Raw genomic sequence first — 17930 nt, forward strand, 5'->3', positions numbered from 1 at the left:
ATTACGTGATACGACGGAAATCTCTTGTTGCAGACGTCGGACGATTATATGAATAATTCAAAATTATTTTATCACTCTTCTAAAATTTCCATTTTATTTTTCTCTCACTTTTTAGATTTTCTTTGCGCAAAATTCGTAAAAAATAGATATTACAACAAATATTTGCCACACAAGATACAACAATCCTTATTCTTAGTTGTAAAATTTACATAAGAAAGATAATAATTTTGATCCCCCAAAAAACAATGTAAGTGCTACGTGGTTAATGTCTGCGATCGAGAGGACACAAAATGTCTAAAAGGCGTCACACCTATGTTTGTGAGTTAGAGAGAGATCGTATATCTCGAAACGATTTTGTCAAAAAAGCACATATTTGTTTTATGGCGATAACGTCGATAATTTATGTGTGTCCCGCATATTACGTTTTAAAAATAGCAATGGAATATTATGCGATCTCTGTCAAACATACAACGAAAGTCGCACCTGTTCGCGTCATTTCAAAATAAGATTTTTATTAAAATCGACGGAAATTTTTAGAGTCTTTTATCGATATCACACAATCATTTTGATACTTGCCGTACAAGTTAGCTAAGTACTTCATAAAAGGAATTTTGATCGTCGTAAGAACTTTGCGATTCCATCATGAAAAATCAAATTTGAATGTATGCTATAATTAAATGTAGTGCTAATTTATTGCAATACTATTTATTATCTACTATTTTAATTCCGAATTTATCGTTATTACCCCCCAACTAACAGAAAAATTATATTAAAAATAACAAATACTGCGATTTATGTTAGCATTAAACTAACATCTTCAATTCTGAAAAACACTTCTAAGTAAATCATAAAAAAAAGGAAAAAAAACAATTGATTGCTGAAAGATATACACTGCAAATAGATTTCAAAAATATTAAATTTAGATATATGTTAATAAACACAAAAAATTATATTATAATTATATAACAATAAAATGATCACAAAACTAAGAAATTAACATTATCAGATATCAAAATATTTCCAAATTAATTGCTACTGAGATATTTTGAGATTCAAATTTATTGTTCGCAAAATGTTCAAGAAATAATCGAAAACTACAAGAGCAAACTATGTTAATATGATTAATTGCATCTTCGATTTTATTAAACTGTTTCCCAAATTATTTACTATTGAAACATAACAACATACAAACATGCTAAATGATGTTCCATTGTTTGATACCCCTCTTCTGTTACACTGCTCTTATTTATCCTTCGCTCACACGAGACTCATGAAAATACAGTTAGATACGATCGCGCTAACACTAATTAGAATACAATGATCGTGCGACACTTTACGTAGTACTTAATGCGCACATTATTTTATATTGCGACGAAAAAAAAATTATATGAAGCTATAGATTTGCTCAACGAATTCGTGAGACTCGAAAATTAATCGCGCTGTTTGACAGTCTTTAATTATTCATAGGAAATGACCGTTTAATATCTCTTATAATACTTGTGTATAATACTGAATGTAATACTTGGCAATCGTACACCGAGGAATAATACGACGATTCACGAATCTTTCCGTACGAATCCTCGTGCGAATCATCGATGCCATCAGATTCGAGATGCGCAAGTGTAGTGGAAGATACAAATACAAGCAAAAGCCGCGTACATGTGACTGTTCGGCATTGTTTGTATCCAGGCTTGTGTTCACAGTTGGAAAACTTGTTTTTTTGTTAAAAACGGTCCCCGTTAAAATTTTTGTGTTAAATATTTAAAACATGCATGTGTTAAATCAACATATTTCTGTTATGTTAATTGAACTCAAATGTTAATTATTAAAATAACTGAAAAAAAGTGTAAAAATAACACAATGTGTATTTACTTTTAATTTTACACAATAAATATGTTCGGTATTATTAGTGACAAGATTTATCTGTTAAAATTTACAGAAAAAAATGTTTATTTTACTTTATAATACAAGTGGGGACGATAAAATGTAAAATTAACAATTTTTTTAGTTAATTTTTACGTTAAAATTATGTTAATTTAACACAAAATTTATTTTAAATTTACTTGAAGTTTGCATTTATTTTGTTAAAATATTAACACAATATTCGTGTCATGATTTAACATATCCGTATTATGTTAAATTAACACAAAAATTTCTGTGGACCGTTTAGGACATGTGATATTTGTTAAATTTAACACAAATTTTTCAACTGTGTTTGTATCCACTTCCCTATATATATGTAACTTGACGTGCTGCATAACTCGAATCTGGAATCACCGGTACAAATGATGAGTCCGCCGAATGTAAACAATAGCGCGCTATAAGTAAAATTATTAATAAAGCTTTTGCTATTCGCAAAATTCGTAATGAGGATTATATAAAGAACACGCGCTGAATAAGAAATAATAATCATTCTCTTTAAACTATTAAAAAATTGTTAGACAATGTGAGTCTTCTATTTTCGCGAAAAAATACCGCATCTTAATTAATAATGAACTTGCATATTATCGCGCAGGATAAAATCGCCGATTTTCAAATATCTTAATTATTAAAAAAACATCGTGAACACAAAACGAATTGATCGAGTGTCATTGTGTTTAATTAATAAATTAATAAATACAATTGGTGTTAACTTTATATTTTAATATTTATCAATCACGTATTATAAATTCGATATTATACATCGATCATTTGTTGAAATGTATGTTTTATGTGATTTGTTTGATCGAATTGCGCAAGTTTCCAGTCGCAATAAAAAATAAATTTTGCATCGAGTATTATGTAAAGGTAAAGTGTTGCACGATCGCCATTCTGATGATTAATGCGCGCGGGATAGCAATTAACCGTGTTTGTGAGTGTCGTATAAATGTCATGGAAAATACACAAAAGATAAAAAAGAAGAAGCAAACGACATGATAGAATGAACAATTTAAAATTGTTAATCTGTTACATTTATTTGTAAAATTAATTGTTTATTTATCTTCACAGTAGTGATTTTATATGATTGTTGATTGTGTAATATGTATATAATGTATATAAAATATTCTAAATACTAATAAATTTTGGAATGATATAAACTCATGAAGCAATTACTTCAAAAAATGTTTTAATGCTAAAATTAAAAAAACAGTTAATTTATTTTAATATGTTTTATTTTTATATAACAAGCTAGCATAGTCATTCAACACGTTTATAGTATATCTCGAAAACAAATAATTTAAATAAAATATTGTAATATCAAAAAAATTAGAAGCAAAAAATTAATGGCATTAACATGGTTTACTCTTAGCAATATATGGGAGAGAATTGGAATACTTTCAATTATTTTTTTGAATTTATTTTATAAACAATAGTCAGAATTAAGATATTTCGATAGCAATTTGTTCAAGAATCAATTTGACTAAAAAGCTAATATTATTATATATTAACTTCTTACTTTATTTTTGTATTGTATTTATGTAATTATAGTGGTTTCTGTGTTATCTATAAAATCTATAAAATCTATAAAAAATCATTTATTAATTTTTATTTTTGGATAAAAGCAATAAATTCGAAGATAAAACGACAAATTTACGATAAATCAACCATTTAATTGTCATTCAAACTTCATTTTTCACGATAGAAATGTCGATTAATGGAAAAATGTAGATTAATCGAAATTGCGATATATGATTTTTAATGTAGAATACTGTATAGCAATAAAGATTTAATGATGAACAAAACAAGCCATCGTGATAAAGCACTTTTCTATTAATAACGGTATAAATTAAATAAGTCTGCAAAAGACGTAATTGATATACGAAGCAAATACAAGCTGATAAGAAGCTAAAAATAACACTGTTTGAGGCATATTTGTCAGTATTTCATCGTATTTGTCAATGCCGTTACCTTTTTGTCAGCTCATTCGAGTTAAATTATTTCTACACTGAAAGAATTTTCTCTTAAAATTTACCCTGAAAATCATGGTAATCGTGGGACAATATGGTATATGGAAAGAATTTTATGAGAATTTCTCTGATTAATATTTATCACAATAAAAATAATAATTATAATATCTACACGTTAAAATATAAAACATGTTTGATTAATTTTACCATGCAGTTTAGTAAAATTAATCAAATATATTTTATATTTTATTGTGATAGATATTATCATTTTTATTGTAATAATTAATCAGAGAAATTCTCATAAAATTCTTTCCATACCATATTGTCGATTTTTATTGAATAAAACCACTACTTTATTACATATAATTATACCTCATGTAAGCACAAGTAAGATTGTACTTATGTAAACTGTACGTTTAATAAAGTAAGTTTTCAATATAAAAATATATATAGTGCCGTGTTTATAGATATTTATTTTGTTCGTAGTCAAAGTTACAAAGAAATATAGCATTTAAAAAAAAGACTATCATTTAACTTTAACGAAAGAAAAAAAAAAAGAAAAAAAACCCATTGCTATATTTTAATTCGGAATTTGTAGTTGAATCGTTCAAGGTTATCATATATTAAGAATAGCTTAACAATACAACTTTAATGTCAATTTTAAAAATATGTCGAATCTGCCACGTTTTTAGAATTCAAATAAAAAATATACAGAAAGAGGAAGTAATGTTTGGTTATCTCAGAACAAATTCAAGCAATAATAAGATCAATACTACTAGCTTCTACACTGATGCTAAAAAGTACTTCTCGTAGTATACCTCTCACTCTCTGTAGAAGTCTATCTCTGCAACCAACTAGACTTTCTACCTTTGACTGAGGAAGATCTGAGTAAAGGTCGAAAGCAAGTATTTTATTTATTACAAGGATTGGTCTCTTACGGTGAGCGAGAGATATGCTACAAGAAATGTAAGTACTTTGTGACACGTGCATCAATGCTTAAAGGCTCGTATTGGCCTTGTCATTATTGTTTGGATTTATTAGAATTGTTTGTAATAATTTTCCTTTTGTTTATAGTGGCCCTGTTTTTCGTCAATTGCAAAAATACACCATAAATTTTAAACAATTCAACTACAGAACGAAAACTTATTATAAATAACTACGAACGATTCTGAATAAAGATATATTAGCGGTTCCTTTTTCATCTTAAATAGTGACAATCATTTGTTCAAAATGCTACAATTTTTGTGGCTTTGATTACAAATAAAATTATTGTTACAGACAATTACAAACAAAATACTATATACATTTCCTATATCGAAAACTAAATTTATTAAAAGTAGGGTGCCAAATTCACAACAAAGTGTGTAGACTGTATTATAATGTAGATTCAGAGCATGATTCATTCATTGCATGTTATGTAAGGCCAATTGAAAAATACAAAATAAGATTTACACAACACATATCTGCATCGAAAAATATTCCAAACAATCATAGGGAATCCTAAAAAAAGATATCTAAAAATATCATCTGTGTATCGCATTTCTCACATCTATGTATTGTATCTCACATCTGTGTATTGTATGTTTGAATATTTTTGAATAAATGTCATTCATACGAAATAAATTCACACGAAAGATCCATGTTATTGTGTTTTTATATGTTCTTTCACATTTGCATCGTTTAAAATACAGTTATTCAATCGAGACTTAACACATATATTTTTCAAGATCCCGAAAAAGAATCATTTTTTTACGTGTTTCACTCCTATTGATATAATTAACATTTTAGCTATTAAAATCATGTGTGACACATTAAATATTATGAAAATTAATTTCTTTAATATATAGGATGATTCGTTAAATTGATAAATAATCCTAAGGACATATGTCTCGTAATACTATCCACCGTTTTATTATCTCACAGACGATAAAGCATTTTCGTCTTCGTTCGCAATATTTGTTTGCATTAAAACGAAATCGACGGGGAAAAATCAAATCGCGAGGAAACTGGAAGGCGTCCGACGTGCGTTTACGCAATCCAGGGTCAATACTCGCGGTGCATATCGTTTAGTTAAACAGCGATAAATCTGCTCTTTCTCCTTGGAATTCTTTTCTCTATAGACCGTGAATCCAAATATACTCAAATGAAAACGCCGAATCAATCCTGATTATATATAGCAATTGGTGCAAAGCATTCAATTACGTCTTTTTTTTAATCTTCGTGTTAGAACATGATTTGACAAAGAAAAAAAAAAAAAAAAAAACATTCTATGCAAATTGCAATAACAATAATTATACCTAATGGAAGAAAGAAATTGTGTTTGCCATTCGTGTTCGTATCTTCGTTGTTTGCGTTTGTAAACGGACCGGTTAACGGGCATCGCATCGACAAAGTGTATGCAATCTCGAAATACATTCGCACTTCTAACGGTATGTTTTGTACACGTGATATGCATAAACATATGTGCTAATGTGGCGGTGTGGATTGCGTTACAAGGCAATGATTGTAGAACGATATGCGGATGTGCAGTACAAGAGATGCGCGCACGTGGATCTTGTTATTATCGCGACTGCGCTCTTCGCATCGATGTGCTTTGTGCCGATATAATATCTCGCGTTACTGCTGCAAACCTAATACCCGGGTGTGGCTACAATTGGTCATCACCACGCGACACCTGGGTGTACACTCATCACTTATATTACCAGCATTCGGCAGTCACAATGATTCGCACACGTTAGATCTTGAAATCAACGAAACGTATCCAAGTTCATCGAAACGTATCCGTATTACATTACGCTTCTATTGTCCAATTGTTATATAATATTACGTGAAAACCCTTAAGCGGATTTTTATGAAGAATTTTTTTTAATTTTATGATTTCCGACGAGAAATATACTTGAAAAATATGTTAGCAGGTTATAACAATTATATTAAAAATTTATTTAATTAGTAAATTTTTCTTTCATTTGAAACATGCTTTTAATAATTTTTAAGGCTCCTGCGGATGCTCACCGCGGCCATATTGGATTGTGACGTCAGAAGCGAGAAAGCACACGCTGAAAATTCTTAGATGCCATTTTTTAATGAAAAGATATTTCGATTAAACAGCACTTCAGATGGCTTTAGCACACTCTTAAAAAACCCCGAAAACTATCCTTTTCCCTTTATAATCAATCAACATCTGTAAAATGATCGAGATATCAGACTTTGACATGCGGAATGACTGCGCATGTGCAAAGACCAGATGGACTGGGCTTCATAATATTACATTTTACAGCTGTTGATTGATTATAAAGGGGAAAGGATAGTTTTCGGGGGTTTTTTAAGAGTGTGCTAAAGCCATCTGAAGTGCTGTTTCATCGAAATATATTTTTATTTCGAAATGGCATCTAAGAAATTTTAGCGTGTGTTTTCTCGCCTCTGACGTCACGATTTCGACATGGTCGGCAAGGAGCCAGGAGCCTTAAAAAATTGAAGAATTTGTACATTTTAACATTTTAAGATTGAGGTCATCATTTATTAATTTATTTGTTATAACTGTAATATATACATATACACAGAGAGAATTTTCTCTTAGAATTTACCCTGAAAATCATGGTAATCGTTGGACAATATGGTATGGAAAGAATTTTATGAGAATTTCTCTGATTAATATTTATCACAATAAAAAAATAATAATATCTATCACAATAAAATATAAAATACGTTTGATTAATTTTACTAAACTGCATAGTAAGATTAATCAAACGTATTTTATATTTTATTGTAATAAATATTATTATTTTTATCGTGATAAATATTATTTAGAGAAATTCTCATAAAATTCTTTAGAAAAATTCTCATAAAATTCTCTATACCATATTGTCCCACAATTACCATGATTTTCAGGGTAATTTCTAAGAGAAAATTCTCTCTGTGTATAAAACTTAAAATAGTTCTTAATAATGCAAAGATTATCCGATAATTAATTTATAATTTGATTTTTTATGAATTTATTTATCTATTATGTTTCATTATCGCGTGAATATTTTATTTTCTTTTTTTTCCCCTCTTTTTTGCACATATCGATAATATTTATATTTAATATTCATACCAATCTATTTGTCATCACACAACGCGTTTTAATTTCGTTTTACTTCAGCCGACGATAATATCCACCGTCAGTTCTAATGTTGCGGTAATCTTACAGTTGCTTTTCCGCACATTCCGAGTTAAATCCAATAATCATAAAATTACACAGATTGCGTACATATTAGCAAATAAATACGCGATGAAAATTACGTTTAGCCTAAAGGCATACGCGTATCCAGTATAAAGGCGGCGACATCGCATGTAAATTACGCGAGATACTTACGACTTTGCTTCAACAGTTACTCACAGGTCACTTTAATTAGAGAGCTTTAGAGCAATATTAATATTAATATCTCGCCTTGGCGTGTACACGCCTACGGCATTAATTAATGACTTTACGTTTCGTATTAATTTACCGTGCCACTTAATAACACCTGCTCTACGTTGCGCATATAGTCGATTTCTCGACACATCTTAATCTAAATAGCAATTTTGCCACTTTAATTACTGGATGTATAAACATGTGTGATGTATCCAACTGTTAACTTACTAACTTTTAGTATTTCTTATATTGAATCTGTAATCTTGTATCATTATTTTAATTAAAAAAAAAATTACCATGTCTAATGTTAGAAAAAAAAATCTCCTTTATATATAATAAAGACAGGATATATTTTAAAGAAAGTAATTTTAATCAAAGTGCGACATGCCTTATTATTTGAATTATAACTAAACAAATCCCGATCTTTTTTGCAAAGATTCAATATGCCTAAGCTTAGTATATTACGTTTTACTATCGTCTGAAGAAAATGTGTTGCTTGAATATGACATATACACATATACACACACACACACACAGTATTCATAGTTATTTACTATTACCTTTACATGCCTATGCTTTCGTCGACTGTTTAATGAGCGTCTAATGATAGAAACAGTGTCAATGTACTTGACGGCTTATATGAAACAAGTGATCGAAGCCGGAGGAGGAGAACATATACACAAGGAGTGTCATAAAAACGCAGTCAATGAACGAGCGCCGTTTGCAAGTACAATGTGGGATTAATCAATTATCGTACGAATATGCATTAAGTTCTCTTTTACACGAGATGCCGTGACAAATAGAAATACATTGTCTCGTGTCTCCATCTAAACATTTACATTTACATTTACTACAGTGATATACTGCCACTAAGTACATTGCGCTTCGTGTGAAACAAGAATTTAAATTTGTGTTCAATTTCACGTGCACAATGTTGACGCATAGAAAAAAGTATAAACAAAAATTTTTTAAAAATTACGTACACAGTTGGAAAAATTGTGTTTTCTTGTTAAAAACGGTCCCCGTTAAAATTTTTATGTTAAATATTTAACACATGCATGTGTTAAATTAACATATTGCTGTTGTGTTAATTGAACTCAAATGTTAAATTATTAAAATAACTGAAAAAAAAGTGTAAAAATAACACAATGTGTATTTACTTTTAATTTTACACAATAAATATGTTCGGTATTATTAGTGACAATATTTATCTGTTAAAGTTTACAGAAAAAAATGTTTATTTTACTTTATAAAATATAAGTGGGGATGATAAAATGTAAAATTAACAATTTTTTTAGTTAATTTTTACTTTAAAACTATGTTAATTTAACACAAAATTTATTTTTAGTTTACTTGAAGTTTGCATTTATTTTATGTTAAAATATTAACACAATATTCGTGTCACCATTTAACATATCCGTATTATGTTAAATTAACACAAAAATTTCTGTGGACCGTTTGGGACATGTGATATTTGTTAAATTTAACACAAATTTTTCAACTGTGTAAAGCTATAACAATGTTAAAATATAATTTTAATGATATCCTGATATTATAGGCGTCTGTATTTCGGTAATTAATCAACAAACTTGAAATCTCCGCGGTTGTTTTCATCAACATGCGCCGACTTGGCAAATCAAAGACCTAGAATTTGTGTTTTCAGGAGATAGTTGGCGGATTTCCAATGAAAACAGTAGCCGCGATCGAGCAATGTTTTCTTAATCTCGTTTATAACGCGATAATTGAGAGTGTACTTGTGCGAACTTCGGAATATTCATACGAATTAATCGCGCCGCACACGTTTGAATGTCCGCTCTCTTTCGGGGATTTGGCAGAATTCCATGACACTTTTGATACAACAACCAGGAATTGTTCACTGCGTAGCATAATAACGATGTTTATTCGATTATCCCGGCAATCTGTTATTACGGACAGGCCATACACGAAGTAAAATAGAGCGTTGAGAAATATTAGTGACTATTAAGTTTTAATATTTCTCATCAAAAGTCAAATAAATTTAAATTACATGACAAATTGGATAATTAAGAAACAGGACAGTTCATAAATAACGACACGAAAGCATTATTTACGTCAAGCGTAAGGAAACATTTTTTTGTCATATGTAACAAAAAATGTATTCAAAGATTAAAAGAGTAGAACTAATATTTTTCTGCAATTTAGTAAAAGAAATTTCATATACACATATATCTTTCTATATAAAATATTATTGATTATTTCAATAGAAAAATACTGACGAAATAATATTTTTAATCAAAATAAAGTTAAAATCAAATATTTATTTAATAAAAGTAATAGCTTAAAAATTGTTATTCAATATTTCGTATATTAATAAACAAAAAATTATAATTGTTTTGTAATAGGTACATATGTATAATAAAATAATAAATTCTGAATAAACAAAAGATTTATTCAGAAAAAGATTAATTGTAAAAAAAAAACATTAAATATATCATATATGAATAATAAATTAAATCTATAATTTAGAGAAAGAATCTTGTATCACGTATGAGAATGTTATCGTTCGAATTTATTGAACATAATTTTATTCTTAATCGAAGGGTGTCTCACTGTCGCAAACATGTACATTTTTTTTCTCGAATTACGCATTATAATACTTTGCATTATTTCGCATTGATTTACAAGCATAAAACAATAATAACCCAGACAAGATTAAAACGTCTTAAAAAGTAAAAATGATGTTATGACAGTTTTTTAATATATATTTTACTAAATATTATAATTTATGAAATCATTAATATTTGATATTTAATTTGTTCAGATTTAATCTAATTTTATTTGTATTTTGTGTGCGTTCAAGTTTATATAAAAGAAATTTTTATTAAAAATGGTTTTTATAAGTTGATTTTTAAAAATTTCTGAATTTTTTAATTACGAAGTTTAAAACAAGACATTTTTTTTACCTTATAATTGGGAACACGTAACTTTTTGTTATATCTTTAGTATAATATAATATTTTAATTTAGATGTGTTCCAACTAAATATTTGCAATATTAATTTTAAAAAAAAAGTATTAATTTTAAATTTTTTGCATAATACATTGGTACTACATGATTTACAATAATATCTCATAAATTAATTTTTCTTAACATTTCTTCTTATAATCATTCTAATTTTTTCTTACTAAATTAAACAGTACTAATATTTAAATATTGTATTTTATTAAAAAAAAAGAATTACACGCATTATTTAGAATTCTCGGTAATTCGCAATACATGTACAAATTTTTGATGAGTGAGACACCCCTCGTTCTTAATTTTCAAATTAAATTATACAATATCTGACGCGATGTAATGCGAAACGTAGCTTATAATGCAACAGCGTTTGCATCTTATGCACGATTCTTTTCATGAAATACGTTATTGCATCGTATGCAGCGAAGAGATGCGCTACATAGTGCATTCAGTTCACCGAAGAGACGCGCAGAAATCGAGCCGAGCGGGCGGGCGTTTGTGGTTCCGTGGCGGACGTGGACGGAGATAACACATTAAAATAGTACGCCGGCGATAACACGTATTTATAATATCTGCTGCGAGACGTTCCTCGCGCGCCGATATTAAATAGCGCGTTCGCATTAATTGCAGCGACGTCGGGCAGTGCTGCCCATTGTCGACGCCTCTAACAATAAGATACAACAGAGTCTGGATCAACTGAATTATTCCGATTATTACTGAATTATTGATTTTTGCCGTACCAAATTTAACAAGATACAACATATTCTTTCTTGCTTTCAAATAATAAAAAAAATAATCTAATCTGTATATATGAAACTGTCATGTGCGTGAATATATGTGTACGTATGATTTTGTGAAGACTCATAAATTGAAAACTTTGTTTTCATTTTCGACAGTTTTATAGGGTTTGGGTAATTTAAGAAAATAATTTGGCCGATAAAAACCAAATTAAAAAATATATCTCAAGACAGACTGACAAGATGCAAAGTTCTGAAATGCAGTGTCTCACTTTATTCTGCGAGATTTTCTTTATTATTTCTCGTTAAACTTTCAAAATTTTATAGTTTTACGTTAGTTTACATTAATGATTTTAGAAAAAATTCTACCTTTTAAAAGCAAAAAACATCAATTAAAATAAAAAACAGTCACGAGCAAATGTATGAATGTCCAGATAAAATGTTCATTGATTTTCGAAAGTTTTGTTTATTGTTCTGAAATAATTAACGTATAGTTCTGAGCATTTTTTTAAAGAGTACTAACCGAAAATCGATCAGCGCCTCATTTTCGTATTTATACGTATATCATTCACAGGTGAAAATATTCTTTAAAAAATATTTTAATAGTGCTTATATTGTTAAAACTCTTTAGAAAATAAAAAAGATATGTTCAATATACGAGAACTGTTTTAGAATAAATGGACTTCTTGAAGATCGATCAGCATTTATATAAATATGCAAAAAATAGTGAATAACATTTTTATTAATGAAAAAATTACTTAACATTGCTAATTAGAATATTTTTAGAAAATGCAAAAATATGCTCAGAACTATATACAAGAACTGTTTTAAAAGAAATATAACTATCGAAAATTAATCAGCGTTTCACCTCATTACTTATATAAATTTGTTTGTAATTATTCTATTTTAATCAACGTTTTTTTTTGTTTTTAAAAGAGAGATAAAACTCTTTTCTAGAACGCATATAAAACTATAAATCTTTGAAAACCTGCTGAAAAATAATTTAAAAAATATTTACAGAACAAATTAAAACGCTGCGTGAACTTATATAATTATTATATATTCTCATGTCACCTAATTTCTAGCAATTTATAAAGCTATGTTATATTAATTCTATTTTGTTAAAAAAGATACACGTTGATTAGAAACTGATTGCTCAAGCTCTGATTCGAGTCTCACGCTTTCGCGGCTACGTGTCATGAATGTGCATAATTGTTGTATTTTTGTTTCAGTGGCTGTTAATAGGCATGATTTGCACAAGTCCTCGAATCAAAGTTCCACGTACATATATGTATAATATATACGAACATGATCTGCATATCATGCACGTCCTATTCATCTACACGAACGAAAAGTGCATATTGCAAATGAATGTTACAAAAATAATTCGCACTTAAAAAATATTTCCTTCCTTTCATTAATTTCTCATCTTACTTTTGCCTTTAATCATGAAAAATGACATCTGTCATTAATAAAATAATTTCAAATCTTGAGTATCAATATAAGTGACCGTGAACTTATATTTATAAAAATAAAATTATCAACACATTTTTTATCATTAAATTACAATTTAAAAATCGATGAATAAAGAAATATAATATCTGTGTGTATATGTGTAACGTCTAGTAATGAATAGGAGATGCAAACTTACCTAAACAACATCGCAGTGCGATTCAAGAAGAAGATGGTCGAAGTTTTGATGCTACGTTGCAAGCATAATGCTGCCAATCTGTACGCTTCGCAGTTTCAGTCTGGACGTCAAGCCACCTGAAAGATGTATCAATTAAATAATAATTATAGAAACATTACATGCAATATATTAACTGAATATATTACAAAACTGATTAAAAATAACAGCAAAAACATAAAATAATTATACAAGAAATATGTTTATACGTTTTTTACTACGTCACTGTATGACGCAAAGTATGTATGTCAACTATTTTTTGTCTTTGAATCTCTATTTATAAATTGCGTTGTATTTATTATGAGAAAATACACAGACTAATTATCTTTTCTATTTTTTTTTTTATTAAAAAAAGTATATATACTAGAAAAAAATATCATTATAAAAGTCTATTTTAAATATATCTGTAAATAGAAATTTTATTCTACTAGAAATTAGAGGACTTTAGAAAATACAGAATACATTTTTATATTAGCTCTCTATATACGTTTTTTAGTATCTTATTTTATGTTATTTTAACGAGAGAAAAATATTAATATAAAAATATAAATTTTTTGAGCTTTTAATGCATTAAAATTAATCATACATAATATCAATAACGAGTAACATGGATATGGTTTTGAGGAATGTCCGAAAGAAAATTAAACTGAGTGCAAGCGCAATCGATGCAGCTGCGAGAATCAATCGATCCTAAGAAAAATATGCGGTTGATGCCGCAGATCGTTACGATTGTGATCCGTTATGATCGATAACCGAGGCACGAAGGGATTTTGCGGTCATGGTGCATCCGAGACAGCATCGTGGAAGTAACGGATGTGTAATCTCGTGGACTCGATTTAAACGACCGGATTAAACACACCTGTTTGGCGCGTGTCACGTCAATCAACGCCACGATATACCGTCTCGCCACTGTAAATATAAATCACGTGCGTAATTGAGGCGACACTCACGGATTCCTAATCGTCGGGCCATGTGAGCCGGATTAAGATACGGTGTGCACAGGCAATTTTAAAATTTACATTACACGTAACTTGCATATCAAAACATTCTTCAACAGAGGTTGTACGATAGTAATCGCATTGAGTTATATTTTTTTAAATCGCGTCTCTTCTTCAATAAATATGTTAACACACATATCTTGTTTCTAAATTTTAATCAATTGAAAACAAAAAAATACTTTGACAGATTTTATTTCAAATCCCTGAACAAAAACAGAATCTTATTCTTCTTCTAATTAAATTTTTAATATATGTAAGGTAAAGAACAGGCAAATTAAGAGCCGAGCGCGGTAAGAAAGGCGCAAATATTTCGATTACACAGTTGGAAAATTTGTGTTTTCTTGTTAAAAACGATCCCCGTTAAAATTTTTGTGTTAAATATTTAACACATTCATGTGTTAATTTAACATATTGCTGTTATGTTAATTGGACTCAAATGTTAAATTATTAAAACAACTAAAAAAAAGTGTAAAAATAACACAATGTATATCTATTTTTAATTTTACACAATAAATATGTTCGGTATTATTAGTGACAATATTTATCTGTTAAAGTTTACAGAAAAAAATGTTTATTTTACTTTATAAAATATAAGTGGGGATGATAAAATGTAAAATTAACAATTTCTTTAATTAATTTTTACTTTAAAACTATGTTAATTTAACACAAAATTTATTTTTAGTTTACTTGAAGTTTGCATTTATTTTATGTTAAAATATTAACACAATATTCGTGTCACCATTTAACATATCCGTATTATGTTAAATTAACACAAAAATTTCTGTGGGCCGTTTGGGACAGGTGATATTTGTTAAATTTAACACAAATTTTTCAACTGTGTAGTATAGATTTATTTAGTACGTTTCGGTCCATGGATTTGGACCATCTTCAGCATCTGGTAACATAAAAGGTTACAGTAAACAAAAAAGAAGAAAAGACATATGACATGGAATATAAATATACGCGTAACAGTAATAAGTAAAGCGATGACTATGAAGCGATTACGTACATAATAAAATTAATTCATCCGATGGTGTGTCAGTGCTTGTCCCTCAACTATGAGATAGAATAGAAAGAATGACACATGCAGTGAGCCTCCCTCTGGTTCCAGCCAAAAAGGAAGAGTATCCTCGGATATTGCGAGGTAAATCCATGACGAATTTACAATCCTAAGCAACGCGGATGTAAAATATGTAACTTGATGTAAATAAGCAGTGAACCAGAATTATAAAAAGAAAGACTCACTTTATCAGAACTAAATCACAGTCGAGAGTCACAAGGGCAAAGCACGACTGACACACATGGAATTAAAATGTCGTTAGGAGTTTGACATTGTGCATTGATAAACAAAAGAAAGCAAAGTAAAACGCTGTTTTTAATAATCGTAAATTTTTAATAATCAGATTTTTGTTCAACAAAAAGTCTTAAGGCTCCTGGGTGCTCACCGCGGCCATATTGGAATCGTGACGTCAGAGGCGAGAAATAACACGTGGAGATTTCTTAGATGCCATTTCGAAATAAAAACATATTTGCATAAAATAACACTTAAGATCTCTTTAATACACTTCTAAAAAACGCCCAACACTATTCTTTTCCCTTGATAGTCAATCAACAACCGTAAAATGATCGAGATATCAGACTTTGACATGCGGAATGACTGCGCATGTGCAAAGACCAGACGGACTGGGCCTTATAATATTACATTTTACAGCTGTTGATTGATTATAAAGGGAAAAGGATAGTTTTCGGCGTTTTTTAGAAGTCTATTAAAGAGATCTTAAGTGTTATTTTATGCAAATATGTTTTTATTTAGAAATGGCATCTAAAAAATTTTAGCGTGTGTTTTCTCGCCTCTGACGTCACGATTCCGACATGGTCGACAAGGTACCAGAAGCCTTAAGACAAAATGCTTTGATACTTCGAAATCTACAAATATATAATTTTGATTAAATTTTCCTAGGAAAAATTATTTCAGTTTTTAACACAAAATATCGTCGTTAAATGCGCTTATTATTACACGCTCTGTATAATGTAATTTAAGTAATTGCAATCACTTTGGCGAGTAATGTCACAGACTATTGCCGTTACGGTATTCATTCTCGAAAAAAATATTTGACGTGACAGTATCGGTTGAGGTTGATTAACGATATGTAGATAAATCTATTTTGTCCTGAGATAAATGATTCATAAACGATCGAAGATTATATTAGGTAACGTAATGTTCCACTTAGTATGAGTAGATATAAGAATTTATAATAACGATTAAATCTATGACGACAATATACAGAAATGCAACGTTCAATTCAGAGTTAGATTGCACTCCCAGTTTGAGCAAAGCAAGCTCAACTTAATTCGTTATCCGTTTTAAATTATAGTTATACATATATTATATACTATATGAAAGAAAAAAAATATATATATATATTAATACATATACAGAAAATTAAGAAAATTTAAAAAAATTTAATTAAAAAGTAAAAGAAAGAATAAAAGAAATTATTTTCAACAGACATTAGGGTAAAAATCGGCCTTTAGTTTCATATTGAAAATTCTCTTAAAAACATTAGAGAGAAAGTAATGTTGCGAAATGGAAAATATAAATATCTGATCACGACACTCATGCAAAAAATTTATATGTATAAATAAGTCGTATAATACATGATACATCGTGTCGATTGATTATAACATATTCTCCAAAGAAAATATTCCGATGTTTACTCCAATATTTATTTTGCAGCGATCAATTATGCTGGACGCAATCAATTATAAAGAAAAAAATAGAATATAAATAAAAAATTATTTGAAAAATATTCCATGTGAATAAATATTTCCTTATTACTAATATTATATATCTATACGTAAAACAAAAATAAATTTTATAAAAACTTATCATGTGCGATATATAAAAATGCAGATATATATATACATATAAATTATATATATGTATATATATCTATATTTTATTTAATCTTTCAAACGTTAATTAAAGCATCGATTAAAATATTCTAAAAAGCTTTGCAATTTGATATTTTTACCACAATATTTTTAATCCACACACACAGTATATCCAATTCACTATGACGTCAGATGCTTATGTATCAATTTATACAAAATTTTTTAATCGCCGAACAATATAAAATAATTTGAATCAATATAAAAAAATGCAAGCATTATAATAATTGTATGAGTTTCAATGAAGAATAAAAAAAGGAGACAACTTTGTCAAATGCTGTCA

At 28.7% G+C, this 17930-nt stretch overlaps 1 protein-coding gene across 1 annotated transcript in view; it reads right to left on the reverse strand.

Moving 5' to 3' along the window:
* The window catches only part of LOC145935903 (receptor-type guanylate cyclase Gyc76C), a 101911-nt gene that overhangs the window by 58465 nt on the left and 25516 nt on the right, over positions 1-17930 (reverse strand). The window contains exon 2 of the mRNA XM_083037680.1: positions 13662-13777. The gene's annotated coding sequence lies outside the window, so the exon portion shown is untranslated. The remainder of the gene's footprint in view (positions 1-13661; positions 13778-17930) is intronic.

Source organism: Prenolepis imparis, unplaced genomic scaffold (assembly GCF_030444845.1).
Source record: "Prenolepis imparis isolate NDT839.2.m4 unplaced genomic scaffold, iyPreImpa1.0 SCAF_5, whole genome shotgun sequence".
In the NCBI taxonomy this organism is placed as follows: Eukaryota; Metazoa; Arthropoda; class Insecta; order Hymenoptera; family Formicidae; genus Prenolepis; species Prenolepis imparis.